At 38.2% G+C, this 27,338-nt stretch overlaps 1 long non-coding RNA gene across 4 annotated transcripts in view; it reads right to left on the bottom strand.

Annotated features, from left to right (window-relative positions):
- LOC134345173 (uncharacterized) overlaps window positions 1-27,338 on the bottom strand; it is a 59,996-nt gene that overhangs the window by 26,186 nt on the left and 6,472 nt on the right. For 3 of the 4 annotated variants that reach the window (XR_010017621.1, XR_010017622.1, XR_010017623.1), the window contains one exon: window positions 7,077-7,199. This is a non-coding gene — a long non-coding RNA (uncharacterized LOC134345173). Of the gene's footprint in view, window positions 1-7,076; window positions 7,200-10,623; window positions 10,644-27,338 lie in introns of those variants that run through there. The other variant, XR_010017624.1, reaches the window with a different exon arrangement.

The following is a 27,338-nucleotide window of genomic DNA, read 5'->3' as shown; positions in this document are numbered from 1 at the left end:
GATAGACATTTGGGAATGGGAATGGGAAATGGAATTAAAATGGGTGGCCACTTGGAGATCCCGTTTTTTCTGGCGGATGAAGAGTAGGTTCTCGGCGAAGCGGTTGCCCAATCTATGTTGGGTCTGTCTGCAGAAAAAGTGGAATCTCCCAGTGGCCACCCATTTTAATTCCACTTCCCACTCCCATTCCGATAACTCTTTCCACGGCATCTTCTACTGTTGCGCTGTTGCCACACTCACGTTGGGTCGGCCCAAAACATTGACTATACTGTTTTCAATAGATGCTGCCTGGCCTGCTGAATTCCTCCAGCATTTTGTGTGTGTTGCTTTCATTAGGTAGCTATCTGAACAAATGTTTGCGTTTGAAATGAGTGGTTGGTTCCTCCCTCAAACAAAATTCTTGGGAACAAATGAGTGAAACTTATCTACTCCCATCCCATCATTACAGTCACATCTCCAACTCTGTCATCAGCAACTGTGAAGCTTTTTTACTGATCCGGTAAGTGTTTCCTGCTTTTTTTTTGTTTATTTGGCAAGTTCTTCTTGTATTTTTTTTTTGTTTTTATTTCTTTTCACGGTTTAACTCTGGTTGGGGTACCTTGACATTATCGTAGATCTGGCCAGGATCTCTGGTATTGCAGTTTCTTTTGTTCCAGCTTTCTGGTATTTACTATTCTGGCGAAAACAAAACCCTTATGTTTCAAGCTTGATATTATGATCCCAGTCTTTCTATGCTTTATGGGGAATGTAGTTATGAAAATATAGTACAGTGGGACAATGATTAAAGATTTGCTATTTGTCACATGTATATTGAAACATCAAAATATATAGTGAAATGCTTTATTTCCGTTAGCGATCAACACAGTCACAGATAATCCCTGAGTGAAACTTATTTCAGCAAAATTAGAACAACAAGCTAAATTTTAAAGAATTCCATTTAGATTTTGTCAGACTATAAGTTACTCAAGCAATGATAATGACCAATATTCCAAGACCAGTCATCTCCAAAACTCAATAAGGCTTTGATCCAAAGTTGGACAAGAGTTGGATTCCAGTGATCAGGTGACAGTGACCACCCTTGACCTCAAGGCACTACTTCATTGCATTGTGGCATCAAGGAATCTTGGAGAAAGAGAAGTCAGTTGGCATTAACAGTCCACTAGGTGGAGTCAAAACTTGCACAGTGTTTGGCCGTGGTTGCTGAATGTCAATCATCCCAGCCGCAGGCACCATTGCAGAAATTCCTCAGGGCAGTGTTGTAGGTCCAGCCATCGTCACCACCATCAATGACCTTCCTTCCATCACAAGGTCAGGCACGAGAACGTACACTGATAAATGAACAATGTTCAATTCTGTTCTCGTATCCTCAGAAAAATGAAGCAGTCTACATCTGTGTGCTTCAACACATAGGCAGGTGTCAGGATGGGATTACTAGTAGTATTAACCTTTGTCCTATACATATGGCAGGCTATATATTCTTAAATCAGAGTGGTGTATGAACCAGCAAGCTGGGATACTTCCATGCACTGTTGTCTTTGTCTTTATTGGTGCTAAAGGTTAGGGACTTAGGATTAACAATAGGGCTTAATCTTTGTTCTATACATATGCCAAACCATAATCATCCACAATAAAACAGGATTTAACTAATCATTTTTGTTACTCAACAACACTGCCTTCACCAAAATCTAACACCCCAAACTCATTCCACTGATTGCAAGGTTCAGGAAAGTGGCTGACCTCGTTCTGGGTTGTAAGTGCTCACATATAAAAGCCCACATTCCATACATAAATAAGCAAGCTAAAATGTTTTACTTAAATGATCACTTGTTTCCTTTTCTTCATGCTGGAAATCTAGAGAAACACACACAAAATGCTGGAGGAACTCAAAGTGTCAGGTAGCTTCTATGGAGAAGAATAAACAGTCAACATCTTGGGTTGAGACCCTTCATTCGGATTCTCCATAGATGCTGCCTGACCTGCTAAGTTCCATGAGCATTTTGTGTGCGAGTATAATAACTCTCAATTTGAAAAAAAAAACAAGTCAGTGATATGTCTGACAAAAGGGGAGTATTAGCGGGAGATAAAATCTGTTTTCTTACTTAAATCAACTACAAGGATTTTGTTTAGAAAACTCAAAACAAAATTTCCTTTAAAATCAATATATTAATCACGACATTTCCTGCATATGTTTCTTATCATTCCCAAGCCTGCACACACTGGTATTTCAAATCCACCCATGTTGCTCTTTAAAAAGTAATATGCTGTACATATTAACTGTAAATTTTGTTCATTTGCAGTGTTATTAATTTTTTTAGTATCTTTAAATGAAAGGAAGCAGCTCCTCCATTATTATATGTTGATTAAAAGCATTGTACATTTTGAGCAAAACAAGAGAAGCAAATTTGGTCAGAGACTAGAAGACATTGTTCTCCACTGGTCTGATAGTTGGCAGCCTGAGTTTGGACTCTATCCCAACTGGAACAGGATCCTTGCAGCTTAACCATGCTGACACTGCAGCTTATCGTTTACACTAGCCTAAATTACCTTATCGACTTCCATCCCATCATTACAATCACATCTCCAAATCTGTCAGCAGCAATTGAGAAACTTTTTTGAAAGAGGCATTCAATCCTCTTTGGATATGGTAAGCGTTTCTTGTATATTTTTTGTTGTTTTTATTTCTTTTCACAGTTTAAATCTGGTTGGTGCACCTTGACATTATCGGAGATCCAGCCAGGATCTCTGGTATTGCAGTTGCAGTTTATTTTGTTCCAGCTTTCTGGTATTTACTATTCTGGGAAAAAAATCCTCAAGATTGATATTATGATCCCAGTCATTCTATGCTTAATAGGAATAGAGTTATGAATATATAGTACAGTGGGACAAAGATTAAATATTAAAGATTTGTTATTTGACACGTGTAGATTGAAACATCGCAACACATAGTGAAGTGCGTCATTTCCGTTTGCGGCTAACACAGTCCAAGGAAGTGCTGTGGGCAGGCCGCAAATGTCACCACAGCTTACTAACCCTTGCAAACCTGTACATCTTCGGAACGTGGGAAGAAACTGAAGCAGCCGGAGGAAACCTATGCAGTCACGGGGAGAGCATACAAACTCCTGACAGAAAGTGGCAGAACTGAACCCCCAGTTGCTGGCACTATAAAGCACAATGTTAGCGGCTGCACCATTGTGCTGACCTGTGTGCTTGTGTACCAGTATGATTGTGGTACTATCATTATTCTGGCAAACATGAGAAAAGGAAGCTGGTTAGATGTTCTTCTATCGAGGTAAAGCTGGCTATTGGTAACAGCCATGGTGAAAATAGCCAGGTTGGAGATTGGATGGGCCACATTTAAAATTCTGGAGGTGGGGGAAGAGAATAAACAAAAGAGGAGGCTATTTTAGAGAAGGAAGTTGAAGTTTCAAAGGTCCAAAAAAAAATTAAGAGAAGCATTGATTCCTGTGGAGTGATTAAGATAGTAAAGATTATTAGTTCAATTCTATGCAGTTTATTATTGTCCTCTCAGTTTATTTTTAGAAACATAGGAAACCTACAGCACAATTCAGGCCCTTCAGCCCACAATGCTGTGCCAAACATGTCCTTATCTTGGAAATTACCGAGGGTTACCCATAGCCCTCTAGTTTCTAAGCTCCATGTACTTGTCCAGGAGTCTCTTAAAAGACCCTATTGTATCTGTCTCCACCACCATTGCCGGCAGCCCATTCCACGCAATCACCACTCTCTGCGTAAAAAACTTATCCCTGACATCTCCTCTATACCTACTTCCAAGCACCTTAAAACTGTGCCCTCTCGTGCTAGCCATTTCAGCCCTGGGAAAAAGTCTCTGACTATCCACACGATCAATGCCTCTCATCAGCTTATACACCTCTATCAGGTCACCTCTCATCCTCCGTCGCACCAAGGAAAAAAGGCCGAATTCATTCAACCTATTCTCATGAGGCATGCTCCCCAATCCAGGCAACATTGTTGTAAATCTCCTCTGCACCCTTTCTATAGTTTCCACATCCTTGCTGTAGTGAGGTGACCAGAAGTGAGCACCGTACTCCAAGTGGGGTCTGACCAGGGTCCTATATAGCTACAACATTACCTCTCAGCTCTTAAACTGAATCCCATGGTTGATGAAGGCCAATGCATGCTATGCCTTCTTAACCACAGAGTCAACCTGTGCAACAGCTTTGAGTGTCCTATGGACTCAGACCCCAGGATCCCACTGATCCTCCACACTGCAAGAGTCTTTTGGAAGTGAATGTTAAAAGAAGAAAGAATGCAGCCCTTTCTTTCAGAGAGTGGATAATAAGGAAGGCTAGAGAAACTGAATTTGAAGTGGGAAGCAGACAAACGTAATTTGGGAATCTCGTCTTTGCTCCAAGTAATTCTTTTAATTAATATTTCAATTTGATGACAGATTTCTAATTCAACAAAGTGTTTGTGGAGTTTTGTTTTACTTTCCAAATAGATGTCTTTCAGACTACTTTGCAATTCTGTAGCTTATCTTCACCGCAAATGAGAATTCACCTCCATATCATCGCAATTTACCTATTAATTGGAGAATGTTAAACTTAAACAGGGACCTACATTGGATCAATGTGTAGAATTGATCACCTTCCAAGGCAAACTAATTTGTTATCTCTCTAAATAGATGTCAAGTGCTCCCTTTGGTAAAAACTTACAAAGAAAGGCTCGGACAGATGTCTCCAAACATATGGCATGTCGAAAATGTACAGGCACTGTTTGAAGAAGGAAAATGACTGTTACAAAATTGAAGGACGTATCATAATGAAGGACTGATCCCATGCAGATAGATGAGTTTATGTGGAAACATGGGCTGAGTGCAGCAACTTTCCTCATCTGTAGTTTAATTATTTTGTCATTGAGGTAGCAGATTTACAGTTCCAGAATTTAAACATACTTCATGAATAATTCTTTAAGCCAATGACTTCATTAAGCTTAAAAGTACAGAGATTGCCGTTGCCCTATGGTGCTAACCTCTTTCACATGTTTAGTTTGTAATTTCACTGCACGTACTCTAACATTTGATAACTTGTGATGTGGGTTCCCCTCAGTTCTCTGCTCTCTCCAAATACAACCCCTGTGAACGGTGCTCTTCTTAAGCACCACTCAAGACCTTTGGGGTCACCGGTCATTGGCAGAGACTCAAAAGGCCAAGTAAGTTGAAATGCAATAGTGTGATGTAAAAATTCATTTTGATTTTTAACTGGTGTAAATTGAAATTCAAATATTTCAACATTGTTACAAAATGTTAAGAATTCATAACTTTCTTATCTGCTTTTGAACCTAATTTATGATTTGCTTTAAATTAAGACACTAATTACAAAGACACACTTTATCACACATGTAACATGCACGGTGCACATAACTATCACATTCAAAATCCTATAAAATTTGCCTGCTCTGTCGTTAACCTTCAATTTCTGATCAGTTGCAGAATAATAAATTATTAGCTGATTTAACTGATTAATAAGTTATTAATTGATTTAAAAGTAAGTTTATCGGGGTCAAAAATTATACGTGATGAGCTAAAGTACAGACCAATAATCAAGGCAATCCATTAGTTTAAAATGCATTCACTATCATTTTAACTGGTAACAAAACATAGATATTTAAAATCATTCCCTCATGTATACATGTAATAATGTTACAGTAGTGTGACTGCCATTGTTTAATTCAGGGGTCGGCAACCTTTTTGCCTCTGTGGGCCAGATAAATGCCATAAAAAACTTGAAATATGGGAATTATCCATTTAAATACATCTAGTTATGTTTTGCCTCAAATTAATGAATAACGCATGCTAGAAAATCATTTGTGCTTAACCAAGTATGCCAATTAGTAATCAAAGAACTCAGTTTAGTTGCAATTTATTTTAATCAAGGCATCTCTTGAATCTATTAAAAGGACACAAAGAATTTTTAAACTTAAAATGCATGAACATGATGCATTGAATGGTGATAAATTAAGTATAATAAAAAAGAAAATTTTAATGCAAACAGTCGATAAATCAATGTGAAACTTGATGCTGTTTGTTACTTGAAAGCTTCTCAATATTGGGTGTCAGACTTGTTGATGCCAAGAGCAAGACATTACCCAGATGGGCATCAGTCAATCTTGTTCTCAAATGGTTCTTGGTGTGCTTCATTTTTGAAAATAATTGCTCACACAGATAAATGCTGCCAAACAATGATGCCATCACATGTAAATATCTGGATATTTAGCGTGGATTTCTTGTTAAAACACAGTGACGCTGTTTCCGTTTACAAATTTGAACGATTCCATCTGAAAACCTACGCGTGCATGGAGTGTATCTAATACATATTAACAAGGTAGTCTGCCTTCCCGTCATTCGTATATACCAGTGTTTGGTTTGGAACAAAACGGAAACTGGAGCCAGTGTAACAAGACACCATGCATGTCCATCAGTGTGGTCGCGTGAAACACTCAGAATAAGGAAGGAAAAAAAAAAATCACTCGCAGGCTGGATAAGCCAAGTATCCCAATATTTGCTTGCTGGCCGGTCAAAATACCTTCGCAGGCCGGATCTGGCCTGCGGGCCGTAGGTTGCCTACCCCTGCTTTAATTTATCAAAGGGATGTATTTATGGAAAGCACTTTGCTAAGCAAACTTTTGTAAACTGAAAAGGCTCAGCAAAATGCATTATGGGTATTTCAGTCCAAGGTATTTCTGTGGGTGGAAAGTAGGGAGAAATTTGTTGCAAACAAAAAATAGATTTGTAAATTAAAGTCATGTACACGAAAGATTCAATGGCATTATCGGGAATTTTTGTAAATCAAATGATTAGAAATCAAGAAAAGCCTGTACAGAAACATAAAGGTGTAGTGTTGCAAGTATCATTCACATTATTCAAGCTATGAGATTCAATTTACAATCTTTTTGTTCTAAGAAATGCTTATTATTTTTAAATGCGGATAATGCTTCAAACCAATTAATATGTGTGATTTTCCTCATGGTATTTCATAAAGCTCCCAGCTAAATAGTAATGGAAGCTAAAGTAGCAACAGAGTGGAACAGTAACTCACATCAATGTCCTTTTCCTCTGGGATCTTTCTTTGAACCAAGTCCAGGCTGATGGATTGGAAGTTCCCTTTAACAGCTGTGAAATGACTTTGACAGCCTCAATTTTAATCCTGCTGGGCAAAGAGCTGTGAACAAAAAAAAAAGACTAAAATATAGCATCCATTGGCAATTTCTTGGAGATGAAATGAAATGAGTTCAAAATGGTACAAAGGGAACGATATTCTTGCCAAGCAGGGAATAAATGCTTAACTCTTACTAAGCCAAATGTTCATTAAGTGTCATCCATAAAAAAAGACACAGAAATTAAAACTGACATAATCCAAAGCATTTTTTCCCCTCAAACACAGTAATATTGGCAGAGAGCTCAACACAAGACACTTTGTGAATTTGGCATGTGCTGATTATAACTGGCAACTGGGTACAAAGAGAATGAATTCGCTTCTGCAAAAAATTCTATTTCTACGCTCCTTCACATACACTTATATGCAAGGGAATAGATGCAATCCATCTTGAAAGACTTTGCTTTCAATTTTGCCTCCTATTCTCAGTTATATACACCCTACATTCTTGCACATAACATATTCCATTGAAATACAGCATTGTCACATAAACAGGGACAATAAAAACCAATCAGTGCAAAAGTACACTTTTGCTCACAAGCATTTTGTAAATAAACTATGTGGATAATCTAAGGTACCAGGTATTGCTGTGTTTTTGACACTGGGAATAAGTCTTTATTGTCATACTTGACCTGCAAATAAATGAGAAACCAATGCTCATATTTCTTTCTTCTCTCCTGAAGGTGAGCCTATCAGAAATCTCTCTGGGGATTTCCATGCTCACTGACAAGGCCACTTCATGATTAACTGGCAAGGGGCTGTCACAATTCAAGGTCGACACACTGTAAAAGATCAGGATAGCCCCATTCCCCTCTTTGCTGTTCTCTGAACAGTAGGAGTATAAGGAATAAAATATTCAGTGAAGTCATCCAATAAACTCAACCTCTAGCGTTTAATAAAAAATATACTTTATTCATTGAGTTCCATACCATTTACAAAATATGCCTTTTCTCCTAATATTATTTCATCATCAAAGTGCTGTTTCAATCTGGGTTTTGGCTTTAGAAGCTTTGTAGTTCCATGTTTCACTGGTTAAATAAATCTGTGACAACAGTTCTCATCAAAGTTAGCAGAAAATTAACCAGAACACACTGCAAAGTTCATTAGAGAATGCAGTTAAATGTAAGTACATCTTACAGTGAAAATTTTCACTGCCAATTTCTGCTTATTTTAAGAAGATTAAGTCATTGAACCTTTAAAATAAAAAATGGTCAGCTGGAATGGAACTAAGCAGTTTAACGTTTAAAACCTTAGAGTGGTGTACTAAAAATTGCAAATACAACTGTCTGACACAATTCAAAAGCCTGCCCCTTGTGTAAGAAACCGTAAAGCTCGATAAAACCCATATGCGCACAATGCATGTTGTAACTGCTTTGGATTGCTTCCAATGCACCTCCTTTAATCTGTACATAAACTCTTCCAGATGCCCAGAAGATCACCTGTAATGGAGCAACATAGAAAAAGCTGACTGTGCCCAAACTAAAACTCACTTTGAAGATGACAAAATGGCCACATTTCCTTATTCAATCAAAGGGCGATGTTGATTTCCATTTATCGTGGACCTTTAGTTCACATCTCAGTTTCAATGGAGCAATAAGTAGTTACTTAATTATTGGTTGTTTGCATTTTGCTGTTTGTGTGTTGTTTTTCATTGGTTCTATTGTGGTTCTTTTGTATTTACTATGAATGCCCAAAAGAAAATGAATCTCAGGGTAGTATATGTACTTTGAAAATAAATTCACATTGGATTTTGAATAAGAAAATAAGATTTTGAAGCAGAAGTAGTCCATATGACCCCTTGGACATTTTCTGTCATTCAAAAAGATTCACATTCCTGTTCATTTTCCCATCCAATTCCCATATCTTTTGATCTTCAAACTATGAAGAAATTACTATAATAAGCATTAATTACTGCTGCTTCTTTATGTTGTATCTTTCCAACAGTATTCTGATGTGAGTACATTTATATGCATCTCTTAACTATTACTTTCTTTCTCATGGACTGAAGCAGATCTGATAAGGTATTGTAACCCTGGGGAGTTTAAGTCCCAGCCCATGCTGGATCAGTTATTGCGGCATCTGAATTTGTCTTACTGTTCCTGAGCAAGGAGGAAAAATATAGGCTTCCTGTTCCTAATACTTTGAATACTCCTGCATGTGAGTGCAGTATCAGGTAAAAACAGCTGTAAATTTTATTGCCTGCAATTGAAAAACCTGCCAATGCTTATTGTTCAGTCTTTCAATTTTTTATATCATTTGATGCTCTTTCTGCGATTTGCATTATCTTAGCCATTTTTTGCTCTTCTAACGTCCTTCTGGTGAGACAATCTTAAAGTAATTCAGAAGGGTTTTGCTTTTCTACTAAAATGTTTGCAGACCATATAATCTCTAAAGTCTCTCAAATATTCTTCTGATCTAGTTTATTTTCCTTTCTATTGTTCAGTTTTGAGAGGGACGAAAAATAAGAAATATTTACTATTCTTCTATACTGAAACCATGGGATCACCCAGTGATTGTTATTTTATTTTAGATTCCCAGTATGTCCATTTTTTAAGAGCTTACCATAAGAAATTCAGTGAGCTTATTCTATTTTCGTATGCCATCTAAAAGAGCCGTGTATCACTACACTCCTATTCCTTCTGCATAGCTTGATCATGTTTTGTCAAGATTTGATCCATTCTGAAAGGGTAAGATGAGAGAACACACACCAGTCCTCGTACAGGGATCAGGAGTGGAAAGTGAGCAATTTCAAGTTCCTGGGTGTCAGTATCTCTGAGGATCTATCCTGGACCCAATATATCAATGAAGGAGGAATGACAGTGGCTATATTTCTTTAGGAGTTTGAGGAGATTTGGTATGTCACTAAAGTCATTCACAAATTTCTGCAGATGTTCTGTGGAGAGCGTTCTAACTGGATACATCACCACCTGGTACCAAAAGGCTATTGCACAAGATCGAAGTAAACTGCAGAGAGCTGTAAACTTAGTCAGTTCCATAGTATCCAGGAAATCTTCAAGGAGCGATGCCTCAAAAAGACGGCACCCATCATTAAGGACCCCTATCACCCAGGTTATGCCTTTTTCTTACTGCTACCATCAAGAAGGAGGTACAGGAGCCTGAAGGCACACACTCAATGATTCAGGAATAGCTTCTTCCCTTCTGCCACCCGATTTCTGAATGGACATTGAACCTGTGAACACGACCTTACTATTTTTTAAAATTTCTATTTTTGCACTGCATATTTAATTTAACTATTTAATATACATACTTACTGTAATTCACATTTTTTCTATTATTATGTATTGCATTGCACTGCTACTGCAAAGTCAACAAACTTCACGATATATGCCAGTGGTATTAAACCCTATTCTGATTATTCCCCTTTTGACATTTATCGTTAAACCTGTTCCACCACTTTATCAATACATACCTGATCATTACGACTCACTGTGCAATAAAATCTCCCTTCTTGCATTTTACAACTCACTAAAAACCTGTTTGCTTCGGTCACCATATAGTATGAAGCAATGAAGTACTTTCATTCTGGTTATCTTGAGTGCAAGGCTGTTGAAGAGGGTGTGACACTACACTCCAGAGTTAGCTTTCACGCAGGTAGGGAAAATTAGCAATTAAGCAAAATACAGTGTGCAAATGCAAATTCCCCAGGAATCTCAAAACCACACAGCAACAGCCTGCACAATGAGAAAACAAAGCCGAATAAATTTGACAGATGACCGGGTAACTTGAAAATTCTAATCCTGAAACGTTGGTCAGGAGTCAAGCAGTCCTATTTTAGTAATTAACGTACAAATAGACTTCTGAAGATAATTTCCCTTTCCTCCAATACTTTGTAATTTCCAGGATGTGGGAGTTTCTCTTACTAAATAGGAATAAATTAAGTTTAATTATCCTTTCCCAGTTTCCTGAAAATCAAAGTTTTATAGGATTTCTGGTAGGTAGTGAATAGTGAGTTACAAATTCAACTGCATGTTATCCAAGTATGCAAATAGCTTTATTCAATCAAGCAATGCTTGGCATTGGTTTCACTCTTGCTTGCCAACTAGGAAGCTTCAGAGATTTAGTATCGAACAGAGTTGGTATTTCACAGAAGAATGTGTTTGCTATATTAGAAAATGTTATACGAGCTTTTCAGATTTCCAGCACAAAAACATTTTTTGATTTTCAGTTTATTCAAAAATCTATGCCCACTTTTTAATGGATTTTAAATATATGTTTATGGTGTCAGCTGCTCCTTTAGAGAGGACAATGTTGGTTTCTTGTCAGTTCTTGATAGTAAGCTGAATGACCTTCCAATCATTCTTTCCTCTGTTTTTAGCCAGACATAATTGGTATTGTCTTTGTGGAACAGATTAGAACAGAAAGTTACCGCATCGGATTGGAAAGAGAGGAGGAGGGAGAAACAACCCACCGGATTTGAGCGCAAACAACAGGAATTCTGCAGATGCTGGAAATTCAAGCAACACACAACAAAGTTGCTGGTGAACGCAGCAGGCCAGGCAGCATCTGTAGGAAGAGGTGCAGTCCTGACAAAGGGTCTCGGCCTGAAATGTCGACTGCACCTCTTCCTACAGATGCTGCCTGGCCTGCTGCGTTCACCAGCAACTTTGATGCATGTTGCCACCGGATTTGAGGGTCACCTAAAACTGGTAAATTCAATACTAATGTTGTTGGGCTGTAGAGCACCAGCCAGAATATGAGGTCTTCCTCCATTTTGCACTGGGCCTCATCTGGCAGTAGAGAAGGCCAAACATGGACATAAGAAGGGGAAGGGGAATTGGAATGGCATGCAACTGGAGTTCAGGATGGCCACCATGAAGTAGTCGCCCAGTCTATTTGTGGTCTCTCTGATGTCCAGAAGCCAACATCACGAGCAGTGAATGCAATAGATGAGATTGGAGGAGATGCATGTGACCCTTTGCCTAAGCTGGAAAGGCTGCTTAGGTTCCCAGATGGAGGTGAAGGAGGAGAATTACACCTCCTGTGAGGGCAGGGGTAAGTGCCACGGGGTGAGAGAAGGGCTGGTGGGGAGGAATGAAGAGACTAGGGAGTCATGATGAGTGTGGTCCCTGCAAAAGGCAGAAAGAAGTAGGGAGATGAGGTGAAGTAGGGCCAGTGGTGGAATCTTGTTGAACGGATGGAAATGATGAAGGATGGTACATTGGATGTGGAGGCTCATAGGGCAATAGGTGAGGTTGAGGGGAACTCTATCTCTGTTCAGTCCATAGAGTGGCCACGTGAGCACAGAAGAACGAGAAACAGAAGAGATATGAGAGGGGCCTATCTACCACAGCAGAAGAGAAGCCGGTCAGAAGAGGGTGTCGGTGCAGAGGACGGTTGGATCTTTATTTAGAAAGAAGCAGAGCTTCAAGACCTTCCAGATGGGGGATGGTGGACGTCCATAGAAAAGATGAGGTGGGGGCTGACAACTGGGGTTGGCACATATTGGGCTGAATGGCCTATTCCTGCGCTATATCATTTGATGTTCAGTTATTTAAAAGACAGAGAAAAGTAAGCAAAATATTAAAGTCCATTACACAAAATGATGGAGGAACTCAGCAGGTCAGGTAGCATCTATGGAGGGAAGTTAATAATTGATGTTTGAGGCCAAGACCTTTCATCAGGACTGGAAAGGAAGAGGAGTGAAGGTTCCCACTGGTTCCTCAGCCCTTTCTCTTCTATCAGTTTTCTTCTTCTTCAATTTTTTGCACCTTTCATCTATCACCTCCTAGCTTCTCACATCATTCCCTTTTTCTCCCTCACCTGCCAGCTTCTCTACTCTTTGATTCTGGTTTCTGCCCTCTTTCTTTCTGGTCCTGATGAAGCATCTTGGCTCAAAATGTTGAGAGTAAATGGCGAGTTTGAACTATTAACTCGCCCTTCCCTTTTAGATGCCAATAAACCTTCTTCTGAGAAAAGAGTTGAGAACTTCCAAGATGTCTGAGATCTGATCTCATCTAGGTATACAGAATTTTAAACATATGGAAAAGATAGACCTAGGAATGTACATTAAACTGAGTGTTTTGGAAAAAAGCGTGGCAGAGAACTTATAGTTGGCCATTACTGGACTGACTTTAGAAATATTTTCATAAAGAGGTGACTCAGGGCCCTGGAGAACCTTGGAATTTAAGAAGGATTATGCTGCAGTGAGAGCTACTCAAGGTTTTTGGGTGAATGAGTTTGACTGCCTTTCAGATCTGCAAATACCTTCACAGTTCCAGTACTTCTTGCATTTATGTATGACATTCTAATGTTACTGCATGGTATATTGGATTTCTAATGGATTTATTGAGCTGTGTCACAAGATATTGAATGAGCACATGTATTGTGCTACAAGTACAGTAGGAAATGTCAGCTTAGGACAGCAACAGTGAAGAACGATCTTCAAAGAAAAAATGTTACAAGCAAATTGAGATGTGCACAAGGTTTCTTACAAACCACCAGGTGACTCAACAGTAGGATCTTGTAGATAAATGAAAAAATACCATTGAGTATGGAACATTACAGCACAGTACAGGCCTTTTGGCCCACTAAGTTGTGCTGACCTTTAATCTACTCTAAGATAATTCTAGCCCTTCCCTCCTACATACCCCTTCATTTTTCTACCATCTATGTGCCTATTTAAGAGTTTCCTAAATGCCCCCCATGCCTCCACCATCTCTAGTTCCATGGACCCACCACCGTCTTTCTAAAAAAAAATGTACCTCTGATATCCCCCCCATACTTCCTCCAATCACCTTAACATTATGCCCCCTTGCTAAAGATGTAGATAATCGTGATGTCATAATAACAAATAACAATTTCCATTTATTTCCCACCTCTACACCAGAGCCAACATTTAAAATCTCTTTGTTGTCATGAAGCCCAAATTTAAAATTTGTATTGGTTCTTTTAAGTGAGTTATTTCAGTTATTAGGTCTAAAAATTGTAATTTTATTGTCATAGCTGGAGTTGAACATCCTTTGAGAAATACCACTCAATTACAAGCAGTTTTTCTCACTTATTATGCGAAATCAATATTGACATATCAGAGATCTACAGATACAGCAATGAAGTAGGCCTTTTGGCCTACACAGTTTCCATTGACCGTCAACCATCTTACCTTCAGAACTTAGAATCAGATTTATTATCACTGACTTAAATGATAGTAAATTTGTTGTTTTGTGGTATCAACAAAGTGCAAAGACATAAAATTACAATATACCAAATTACAAAAAAAAAGCCCACTTGTTGCTTATTTATCTATTATTATTTCTTTCATTTTGTATTTGCACAGTTTGTGCCCTTTGCAGACTGGTTGAATGCCCAAGTTGGCGCAGTCTTTTGCTGATTTTACTATGGTTATTATTCTATTATGGATTTATTGAGTATGCTTGCAAGAAAATGAATCTCGGGGTGACATATGGTGACATATATGTACTTCAATAATAAATTTACTTTGAACACAAAAAGGAATAACAAAATAGTGTACATGGGCCATTCAGAAATCTGAAACTTTCCCAAATTCTATCACTCACCTACACATTTGGGGCAAGTTACAGTGACCAATTAACCTCAATATCCCTGAGATATGGGAGGAAACTGCAGCACATGGGGAAAAGCTAAGTGGTCATAACGAGAATGTGTGACTCTACTCAGACAGTGATTGAACGCGGGTCTCACATTGGAATCACTCATAGTCGCCAATGCTGTTGGATACTGGTGATAGATTAGGAAGGAAAGACAGCCGAGACAGCTTACTGTGAAAAATGCTTCAATTCAGATGCTGATGTGAAAGAGTAAAATACAGCATTGTTCATCAAAGCAAAGCAGCAATGCACTCTTGACCCACCTGCTGCCCATCCAGCTAATACTGACCTAGAAAATGCTCCTGTCATTGCTTCAAAACAAGCACAGATTAATGCAATCAAGAGCTAAACAATCATTTGCTAATGGATACAATTAAAGATAATCTTCTGTTTTGAAGTACTGATGATCCTATACTTCTAGTGAAACAACACAAAATAAAAGTCATTACTGCACTTTTGATAATGTCACAAGTAACGACTGCATAAGCAGAAAACAAGCAATGAGTGCAAAACCATAACTTAACTTTGAACCTGAAGTGTAGTATTAAATATTAAGTGTCACCCTCTCAAGATTAAAAGCATGACCTGGTCACTACTAATTGCATCTGAAACCTTCAATTAGAATCCAGAGTTGTAAAGCAATCTAAGGCAGGATATTACCCCCTCATCTGCTTAATGACTGTTTTTCTCATACTTTTATTGATTCCTTATTTTGAAAGGTCATCAATGCTTGCAATTAAACATTCATATCCAAAAAGTTAACAGAAAAAGGGTGAAAGCAGCAGTACTGTTTGTATTTGTATCAGATCTTCTTCCAGGGCGGAACCTGCAATGTGTCTCAGTATGGGTTCCGCCCTGGAAGAAGCACCATTGACATGATGTTTGCTGTCTGCCAGGTTCAAGAAAAATGTATCAAGCGGAACCTAGATCCGTACATTGTTTTCAAAGATTTAACCAAGGCCTTTGATACGTGCTCTGGAGAAGTGCTCTGGACAACCTTGTCAAAGTTGGGATGCCCACACAAGTTCGCCGATCTTCGTGAAACATGGGGGGGGGGTGTTAGCCCCCTCTTTTGCACATGTGTACTCGGCCTCAGGAACCTTGAACACATGGTGTATTTCCAGTGGATCATTGTTCGATCTGTGTCACCTAAAATCCAAATCAAAGACGGTTAAAAGAGTCATACTCGAAACACTCTATGCGGTCGACCGCACTCTAATGGGCCAAACGGAGTCTAATCTACTACTGGTTATTGACAGGTTTGCAGAAGCCTTGCATCTGTTTGGACTCACCATCAACCTGGACAAAACAGAGGCCTTATTTCAACCTGCTCCTAGATGCGCTGCTGTGCTGCCTTCCATCACCACTGAAGGCACAACACAGAGAGTAGTAAAGGAATTTAAATACCTTGGCAGTGTCATCTCCAGTGATGGCTCCTTGGATAAAGATATCTATACTAGGATTTGCAAGGCTAGTCAGAGCCTGGGCCACCTCGATCATGTGTGCTAAGCCAGCACAATATCCAGATGTCCATAAGACCATGAAGTATAGGAGCAGGATTAGGCTATTTGGCCCATATTCACCAAGATCAACTTGTGCAAGGCTGTTGTCCTCACTGTTCTTCTGTATGGTTGTGAAACATGGACCTCAAATGCAACTCAAGCAGCTGAAGCAGTTCCATGTGTGCTGCCTGAGATCCATAATGGGCACCCACTGGACATGATCATATCACAAACTAGGAAGTCCTCAATAGGGCAAAGACGAGAATTAAAGCCATGAGACTCAAAGCACAACTTTGTTGGACCAGGCATGTTATACACATGGAGGATTATGGCAGCTGCTCTATCACAGAGAAGCAGGTAGAACTCGAAAGAGGAATAAAGATTGTGTGAAAGCCTGCAATCCGTATAGTGGACTTGCTCCCTGGCATTTGGAACATTGGACACGAGTCAGAGCTAGCTGGTGCACCTTGGTTAAACTTGTTTACGGCAACCTAGAAGACAGGCACCACGCGGACCTGAAGACCGCCCGACAGTAGAGGAAAGCAAAAGCAACAGCTGTGTCTACAGAATCAGGACAACTACCTTATCCCCACTGTGAAAGTCTCTGCCGTTCAAGAACTGGTTTCTACAGTCACCTTCAAACATACCGTACATACGATGGGTACACAATCATGATCATCGAAATCGACAGACAACCAACACTAACAGATAGTGATATAGTTTTTTATAGCATTGTTTTTAGTTTAATATGATGAAGGACATCTAAGGACAATGAAGGTTTATTTATCTATTTATTTATCGAGATACAGCACAGAATCAACCCTTCCGGCCCTTCGAACCACACTACACAGTAATCCCCCTGATTTAATGCTAGCCTAATCATGGGACAATTTACAATGACCAATTAACTTACATAGTCAAAGTCATACTTTATTGATCCCAGGGGAAATTGGTTTTTGTTACAGTTGCACCATAAATAATGTAATAGTAATAAAACCACAAATAATTAAATAGTAATATGTAAATTATGCCAGGAAATAAGTCCAGGACCAGCCTATTGGCTCAGGGTGTCTGACCCTCCAAGGGAGGAGTTGTAAAGTTTGATGGCCACAGGCAGGAATGACTTCCTATGACGCTCTGTGTTGCATCTCCGTGGAATGAGTCTCTGGCTGAATGTACTCCTGTGCCCACCCAGTACATTATGTAGTGGATGGGAGACATTGTCCAAGATGGCATGCAACTTGGACAGCACCCTCTTTTCAGACAGCACCGTCAGAGAGTCCAGTTCCATCCCCACAACATCACTGGCCTTATGAATGAGTTTGTTGATTCTGTTGGTGTCTGCTACCCTCAGAATCAACAAACTCATTTGTAAGGCCAGTACCAACCAGTATGTCTTTGGAATGTGAGAGGAAATTGCAGCACCCACAGGAAGTCACAGGGAGAATGTATAAACTTCTTCCAGGCAGCAGCAGGAAATATTCTGGCTTGTCTGCATTATAAAGCATTGTGCTAACCAATACGCTACCATGGTGCCAATAATAAATTAACTAAAAAATATCATAGGTGTGCCACATGTATGAATCTTACACCATTTAGAGTACTCACCAAGTATATGCATCTCAGCCACCCATAATTCCGTCTCAACATGAATACGTCTGGCAATAAGTTATAAGTACATAACTTGTGCAGCACACTGGTTTGTTGTATGATGTAAATAGTTTGAAATGGATTTAACAATCTAAAGTCATTCTAGGTAGCATTTTATTCCTGATTATGTGTCATGGACTCAAGCAGTATCTCACATTGGGTTGTCTGGATTTCTTCTTCACATTTGTGCTTAACATGTCCAACACTGTGTACTGTCCAAATGCAGTTGTTGGCAATCAGTTTCTACAATTGAGTAAAGCTCAGGAACTGTTAGTTCTGTGACAAAGACAAAATGTTGGAGATAAGCCTCTTTGACCATTGCCTCCACCGATTTCTGTTTCAAATTAGATCTTTCATCTAGCAGTTCTTGAGTCACAAGCTGCTTGTTGATGGGTCTGTTAATTCAGTGTCTGTGGGTAGGTATGGGCTTTTCACAAACCTGTCACAAATATCCTATATGATTTTTTTCCCTCAATCCCATTGCAGCAGAGATCGTTAATTGTTTCTGAGCAATTCCACACTTGCGACCAAAACAAAGTCAATCATTACTCTTCTATTCTCCACTGCAACTATATAGGCGATACAACTGCAGGATGGAAGCAAAATGATATACATATTTAGCTGTGGCATAATGAAAACTAGTGGGATGCAATTTAAAATGATGTATTTGATGTCTGAGAAAACATACAGAGCTTGGGGTAATGAAATTGGGGAATAATTAATCACTCTAGGAAAAAAGATCTTATAATTGTTGCTTAATTATTCTTGAAAATGAAGTTGGCTGATACGTTTTTACAAGACTTCATATGTGGGGTTTTGGTCTCTGTGTATCCAATTGCCCATAGCAACTAAAAAGTAGAATGCTAATCTACAATCATTCCATCAGGGCTTGGACATTTTCAAAACTACTGCATGAAGATTTTGCACGAATCCATTGATGATCATCATAGGTAGACTGAATTTCTTGTGACAGCAGAGTAAAACATTGGCATTCAGCCATAACTATTGAGAAGGCAAGATTAATAACCACCATTATGCAATAAATTCAGAAATAATACCTGATTGAGAGTGAGTAGATTTCTGTTCCCAATCTAATCCAAGCAGTTACACAAAGGAAGCCCTTAATAATGTATCTTAGTTGGCAGCAGACAAGACTATAGAAAAGTATGATATGAACGAGCAATCTAATTATCCCATTCAGATTCCAGCTACAATCACCACCAAATGAAAAATTATTTTATTATAAAGTGCAAAGCAGATAACAATGAGAGCATAAGCACAATCCTGAACTTTTTGTTCTCCAAAGTTTTATCAATAATACTAACCCCACTAACATAACTTAAACTATTACTTCAACAGACTTTTTATTTAAATTCTGAGAGTTAAGTGTGATCTACAAGAATAGAACACAAAGATAATGAAAAGAATAAAATTCAAGGTAATTCAAGGTGACTTGATAGAGATGTACAAGACCGTAAGATCAGTGGAAAGCCAGAAAGATTTAACAAGGGCTTAAGTTGTTAATATGAGGAGGCATATTCTTAAGGTTGTTGTTCTTCCTTTCCACACCCTGTGGTGCATCGGGGGTGGGGGCAACTTTACCATTTCTTTAGCACTTTGGTCTGTTTTTATGCGGTCCAGTTGCTAGCTTGACGCTCAACCTGGCATAGATGGAAAGCGTGCAAGGAGCCGGCCAGATTCGAACCTGGGACTACTCGCCTTGAAGTCCATTGCGGATGCCACTACAACACCGGCCAGCTATAGGAGGAAATTAAAGGGGGGTGGGAGGACGTCAGAGGTTAAATTTTTTACTCAGAGTGTTGGGTATGTGGAACATCCTGCTAAGGGTGGTGGTTGAGGCAGATACAGTAAGGGACATTTAAGAAACTCTTAGATAGGCACATAGATGATAGAAAAATAGAGGGCTATGTCGGGAGGAAGGGTTCAATTGATTTTTGAGTAGATTAAAATGTTGGCACAACACTGTTGGCCAAAGGGCCTGTACTATGCTATAATATTCTAGGCTGTCTGTTCACGAAGCTTTGTTTAAGTGATGATTACTTTGGAGTATAAAAGTCTAACGATTGCATGTCACATCAAATGTTGAAGGAACTCATAGCTTTAGGCGTTTAATAATGATGTCTCACGTCTTTGTTAATAACGTGCCTTGATTTCAATCTATCAATGGGATTGGAGGAAAACATTGCACAGGATAGCCTAATGGGAAGAAAAATCCATCACGTTGAACACAGCAATGTTACTAAAACTAAGAAACATTGCAATAGTGGAAGATGGAGGTAAGAGAAGAACAAAAAAATCTTTCTTACTATCCGTGCATGTACTTAAGAAAGTATGGTGCTTGTAATGGAATGGAATGCCACCTCAGTCTTAAGCAGATTCATGCAAGGTAACACGCACAAAATGCTGGAGGAACTCAGCATTCCTCCTGGCGAAGGGTTTTGGCTCGATACATCAACTGTACTTTTTTCCACAGATGCTGCCTGGCTGCTGAGTTCCTCCAGCATTTTGTGTGTGTTGCTCTGATTTCCAGCAGCGGCAGATTTTCGCTTGTTTGTATCATGCAAAGTAAACAGGAATTGCTGATAGGAAAATATTTGATATGCATGAAAGTAGCGTGATTGAGAAGACCCCATGCCATGAAGGAAAGCATTAAATTAAAAATGCTTGTTAGAATTGATGAGAATCACTGAAACAAATGTATCTGAAGAATTGAAAGTTAACGAACACAGAGGTCAATATTAGGGAGCTTTAGTCACTGCATATCGTGAGGAAGGGAATCGGTGGGTGTTGAACATTAGTGAACTGAAGGAAGTAATAGAAGTTGTTTCAAGTAGAGGAATATGCAAAAATCTCAAATTCCCAAGTAAATGAAAAAAAACTCTAAAGAAAAGTCAGCAGTAACTGCAGAGATGGACAGACAAAAATATCATTATCCTCATCTACTTGGCTTGTGATTGAAACTTATTTGGTTTTGCATCCATATCCTAGCATCAACTTTTCTGAGATACAGTATCTGAGTCAATGACAAATGTTTCATTTAAGGAGTCTTAAGTGGAAAAATTACAGAGACAAGAAGATCGCTCATCAGACACCCATATCATAACAATATTGTTTATCATGAATCAGAGAAAAGCCATAAGGTCATGGCTGAATGCTGCCAAAATTTTAAATTCTATCCACTTTCATATGAGGAACTGCACAACACTAAATGTTTTGTCTTTTTTTAAATCAATAACAACAGTTCAATGGAAAAGCCATCAATGGTACTTAGTGAATATTTCAATCCTCTCATCTCTAGCCCACTTGGAAGGATGGCCTTGTTCAGAATTCCTTTTATTACCCTAGAATTTATACACAAAATAATAGAATCAGAATGGGTGTTAAATTTAGGCTTTTGCATCATCAACATTTTTTAAGCCAATTTTATAATCTGGGACAAAAGATGTGCTGACAATAACAGGAAAGTAATAGTGGTGTTGCATAAGTGGCAGAAAACTTAATCAAGAGAAAAGCAAGTAATTTCTATTTGACTTTCAGTGATATCACCCGTGCCACTGTTGAGAAGAAGCAAACCTAAACTGAGATGACAACGAGAACTGGGGTTTAATATTCACTAGTAACTGTTCAATGCCCATCCATCCACACGGCTATCAGGAGATAGACTACTCACCACTCAGAACAACACTTGAGAAACTTGACGTTTCCACTGAAATTCTTAAGCCAGGAGAGGATCCTCAGAAAAGATATGAATTATATAAAACAAGTATGATCCTTACTTTCAACACAACTAGTAAGCTAAATTTATCACCATAAACATGAGTATATACAATATTTGAATCGAGACTGTTCAATTGAATAAAACCACCCAGTCTTGATATTACGTAATTGTGCAGCAGTGATTTATTTTTTTATATATCACTTCTGACAACAAAAACCATAAATTATAGAATAGCTGCTGCTGAATAAATAGAAATAAATTGATTCACCAGCGCATCTGGTTACAACATTATCCTGTCACTCAGATTTGAATGTAAGCTAGACTGACATGATAAGTCCTCTTTTTCCATCTCCACAAGAGCTAAAGGCTCTCTGAATGATAGGTACACTGACAAAAAAAAATCTGTTCTGCCTTTATAATATTATTGCAATGATTTTCTCTCATCACTTCAATTCTTTCAAACCAATTATTTAAAACATAACTTTTAAGATTCAAAGTGTATCCTATTTCAAACCACTTGGTCCAATTTTTTTTCAAGCAACATGTAAATGCATAGTTGTCAGGATCAGTAATTGTGCCATATATTGGGGATTTTATCGCTTGCTCACAATGAAAAATTTCATTTAACCGAAAGGATTCCAAGCTTAATAAATCGACCACCTCTTACCAGCAGCCTCTGAAAATAACCAACATTGTCCAGATATTTTTAAATAAATAACAAAAGGAATATATATATAGAATAATGTCACAGATTCTTGGGAGTCAATCCAAAGGTGAAAAGGTTTGACCAATTTTTATTGCTACTTTGATATAAATAACTCACTTTAGAATGGGAGTAATCTGCCCCTTTTTGATGTATTCCTGAAAATACAGTGTTAAATCCAAAAATAATTTCTATGAAAAGTATTTTAAATATTTATACAGTATGGGTCAGGACACATCAACAGAATGCATTAAGATTTGTGGAGCAATGTTCAAAGAGCCCTTGAACATAAGGTCTCCAAATGTGTTAGGGTGAGTCAGAGTCTATCAGCCGTCCAGGCTAATATGAGTGATGGAGACTTGCACTAATAAAATTATAAAATTGCGTAAAAAAGAAAGGTATCAAACGTTAAAGTCTGATCACCTTGAGTGATGACAAATAGAGCTCCATCTTAAATCTGAAAGTTTTCTGGAGCAGAATAAATGACTTGAGTTATCATGTTGACTGCCACTCACTTTTCATAAGTTATGGGCTATTGTGTGATTGAGTCTGCAATTCCTTCCCATTTCTAGGAGACATTAGAGGATCTGCTTTACATAGATCAATCTTGCTTTCCTATTTTCTCAGAATATGTATCTTCCAGACTTTCCACCACCAATGCTGTTTCTCTACAAAAACATATTTGATGCTCATATCCATTTGTATTATTCACATCAATGACCTTCCCTGGTTATTTATTCTACTACTCTATTACCCTGACTTTGAAAGATGCCATTTGACTTACTTTCTTTCATGTAACTTTTTAATTCGCGCCATTTGATTATTTGTGTTCCTTGGTACTAACCCCTTCACCATAACGATGGATTTCATTTCATTGTCTTTTATCAATCTTCTTAATAACCTTGAAAACCTTCATGAGATCACAGGTATAATTAAGGATCAAGAATACTATTCAGCAATCCTGAAAGTGAAACTCAGGCACAATTAGCATGTTGAAAAGAGTCCAGGTTTTTCCTCGAACCACCTAGAAATTATTTCAGCTATTAATCTTGAAAATATACTTCCGGCTATCAATACTGTACTTATATGTTACTACATCATCAAGTCATCATTCAGCTCAAATCTTGTTTTTTTTTTATTTCATGTATTACATATGACATTCTACCATATACAGAGGAAGAGTCTGAGTTTACCCTATTTACCTTCATAAATTTAACACAAAATATGTATGTTGTGTTCCTCCTCTGTGCCATATTCAAGTACTGGGCTGTCTCGCCATCTCCACTGTAAACTGGACTCAAGCTGGTAGCAAAGCAGAACATGACATAATATCCTCATCACAGCAGCTTTGGGACTTGCAGAAACCAAGTTTTCTCCATCTGGATCACTGGCCCCACCAGAATTCAGAAAATACAGAAAACAAGGATACCCATGCTGAGAGAAAGATTTCCTTATGGTACCTCATTTTTCTGTTTTAATTGTACCAAGTCAATCCAAAAGTGCTGGTTTGAATGGGATTGGGGAAGCTGGTAACAGGGTGGGTTTTTTGACACCATTACAGGCTAAAGAGGCATCAATTTAAAAGATGACATTTAATTCAAAAGATGACATATTTAATAAAGAAGCATTCCTTCGCGTAAAATGACCAAAGTATGAGTTTAACCCAAAGTGTTCTGGCTTGGGAATCTATGTCACCAACTGAACTAAACTCTGTTGGCTTTTTGTACTTGCTACTCCAAGTATTTTGTGTGAGGCCGTTCTCATCAATCTAGCTTGTTTGACATAATTCATTATGACCCTTGCTGCCTCTTTTTTTTCCTTCTCTGCACCTATAATATTAACATGAAGAAAGGCGACATTGTAAATAACATGGATGATAACATTAAATTTTAAAATCAGTAAGGAATGGAGCGTATGAATAAAACAATTGCAAATTAATATCATTGGAGAAAAAAGAGAAGTAATTCACTAAAAACTGAAGATTTTTTTTTTGTTTGATGTTGAACATTGTGGTCCAAATACACTGCTGACTGAAATTTCATGAACAGTTGTAGAAAATCATGTAATTTTGGAGTAAAAGGGGACAGAAGTTTTGTTGCTTGGGCCACAATTGAAATACAAGGATACAGAGATTCAAGGACTACATTTCTTACAACACTCCAAGTAGCTTTTGGGTAGGAAGTATTTATTAGTTTTAAATTGCACAAGTCCAGAGATTACCAGGAGACTATTTGAGAATAGTAGCCTGGCAACTGAGTAAGGATTAGTATTTACCGTCCTGGAAGCTGATTGCAATGCAGGATGGAAGCCCATAAGCTATTTCTTTGGAAGGATAGAATAGGCTTGCAGGGAATTCAGCAGATTTACCAGAATGATACATGCACTTCTATAGTCTTGTTCTTCAGTCCAAAAGTGACCATGAAGTTGCCAGTGTCCAACCCGCTCAATCTGATCTGTGCCTTTGATGTTACGTATTGTTCCAACAAACCACAACTTAGGGAGCAGCACTGCATCTTACTAGATGACACATTAGTCAATCATAACTCACCACTGAATTCAACATTTTTGATAATCAGCTATTCCAGTCTTGCACCTTAAATTTCAAATATTAGGTTTATTTTTACTTCTGGCATTTAAACATTGTTCCCTCTCCTCCAGGCATAAATTTACCAATCTTGTTCAGTTGGCATTTGAGTCTTTCAACGTCTTCTGACCTTCATCCGATTTCAAACATCTCTTCCTGTTCTCTCTGAACCTAACCACTTTCTGTACAACCTAAAAACAACTAACTTCTGTACAATTAACCCTTCTTATTTCAGATAAGTCACATACTGAAATCATCAACCGTGTCTCTCCATACAGACGTTGTTTGATATGCTTGGTATTTTAAGCATTTTATTTTCCTGAAGTATTTTGTTTCAGAGAAAATTAAACAAGACCTTAACTCACTGAGTCACTTCCAACCATTCGTCAAGTTAATTCTGCAGTTTTCTTTCATTAAATAACACTATTGTAATGTTGACTAGCATAACTTATTGGCTGCTTCACCATGGCCAGTTCAGTATCAGCGGTTCCAAGTACTTATAAATGACAATTCCAAACTTCTTCCTAATTATGCATAATTTTTCTAAATTGTTGGCAATGATTCCTTAGTAATTTCTTATTAAGATACAACTTTCACTTGGAAGCAAACTTAAAATATCCAGTATGGTTTCACATGAATCTTCATTCATTAACTTCCAGCAGTCATCAATTCCCTAAGAAGTCATCACTAGTTCACGATTCACCTGCAGTTATACACTACTCATTACCTGCAATTAGAGGCACTAACATATCTTGCAGCCTTTGCAACTGCCACCAAAATTATTAAACTGTTGAACAATGACTGATACGAGACATACAAAATTGGATTAAGAACTCTTGAAGAATTTGGAACTACCAGCGTCAGCTAGAGAAGCAGGAAGAAATAAACTTCCACAGTGCATGCATGTTGCAGCAATTTTAAAGGCAAATCATTTCATAATATACCAAGTTCGACTTACATGCAACTTCTGATGAGGTTCACGCATTCTAAGACCTTTGTTGAAAATTAATAGACAAGTACAGAAAATAATATTGAAGTACAAGGATGTACAAGTTACATTCCTTAGATCATGCCTGAAATTTAGCACTTGATTTTATCTAAATACACAGCACATGCCACTGCCCTATTTTATCTCATCAATATTGGTTCTTGCTCAGATGATGTCTCAGCCCAGTTTTCACATGCCCATCACTGTCTCGCAATTCATCCACCATCTCTCAGACTAAAACTAAATCTAGATCTAGATCCTTGGACTTTTACAGTTCTTGAATATAGTATATCCAATTCCAATTGCTCCACTAATGGCAACCACCTGTTTATCTATCTAAGGAGTACAATTCTTTCCAAAAACATTCTGCTTCTTCGCCTCTCTCTCCTAAAAATCTATTTCCTCAAGCAAATCTTTTGTCATCAATTATGAAAAATTTTTTCCTGGCTTATGATTGGTTGATAGTACTTCAGTTAAAAGGTATGGTTAATTTAAAATCTTTCATGTTTTTCTGGATAAAATGTAATGCCACAGCAAAAGTGGTTTCACAACAAGAGTAGACATAGTGTCAATCCACTGTTGACGTAGCTTTACTGTTATCACCTTTTGTAAATCTTAAATTCATATCATAGCCTGACCTCAGTATGACCCAAAGCCCTTCATGTCCAATTACATACATTATTGTTCCAGTGAAGAAGATATGACAAAAGATATCACTTTGAAAGTAATAATTATTAATTAAAGTTAGTGATGCTAATTGGCAGCATATTGATGCAGCTAAACAGAACTCCTGCCTCATAGTACCAGAGACCCAGATTCAATCCTGACCTTGGGTGCTGACTGACTATATGGATGGATAACATCTTGGTAGCAACTGCTCTTCCTAAGATCTCAAGAAATTGCAGAAAGTTGTGAAGAGAACGCAGTCTAAAATGAAGATCAGCCTCCCTTCCACTGACTGTCTACACTTCCAACTTCCTTGGAAAAGCAACCAACAAATTCATAAAACCCTCCTCTTTTCTCTCCCCCCCCCTCCCCCCCATTGGACAGAAAATACAGAAGCTTTAAGATGTATACCACCACGATCAGGGACAACTTCTACCCTGCTGTTATTAGATTCTTAAATGGACCGTTTGGATTACAAAGAATTCCTGATCTTTAAGTCAATTTCATTGTGGCCCTTGTACCTCATTTAACTACTTTCTCAGTAACAGTAGCACTAACACTATGTTCTGCATTGTTAATGGTTTTCCTTTTGTACTACCTCAAATGATATAGAATACTATAACTCTATACATAAGTACACCTTGATGCACTTCATGTACAGAATGACCTGTCTGGAAGGCATGCATACAGCCTTTTTCACTGTATCTCTGTACATATAATAAACTAA

The sequence above is a fragment of the Mobula hypostoma genome, chromosome 4 (assembly GCF_963921235.1).
Source record: "Mobula hypostoma chromosome 4, sMobHyp1.1, whole genome shotgun sequence".
In the NCBI taxonomy this organism is placed as follows: domain Eukaryota; kingdom Metazoa; phylum Chordata; class Chondrichthyes; order Myliobatiformes; family Myliobatidae; genus Mobula; species Mobula hypostoma.
This window is presented reverse-complemented; position numbering and strand designations above follow the sequence as displayed.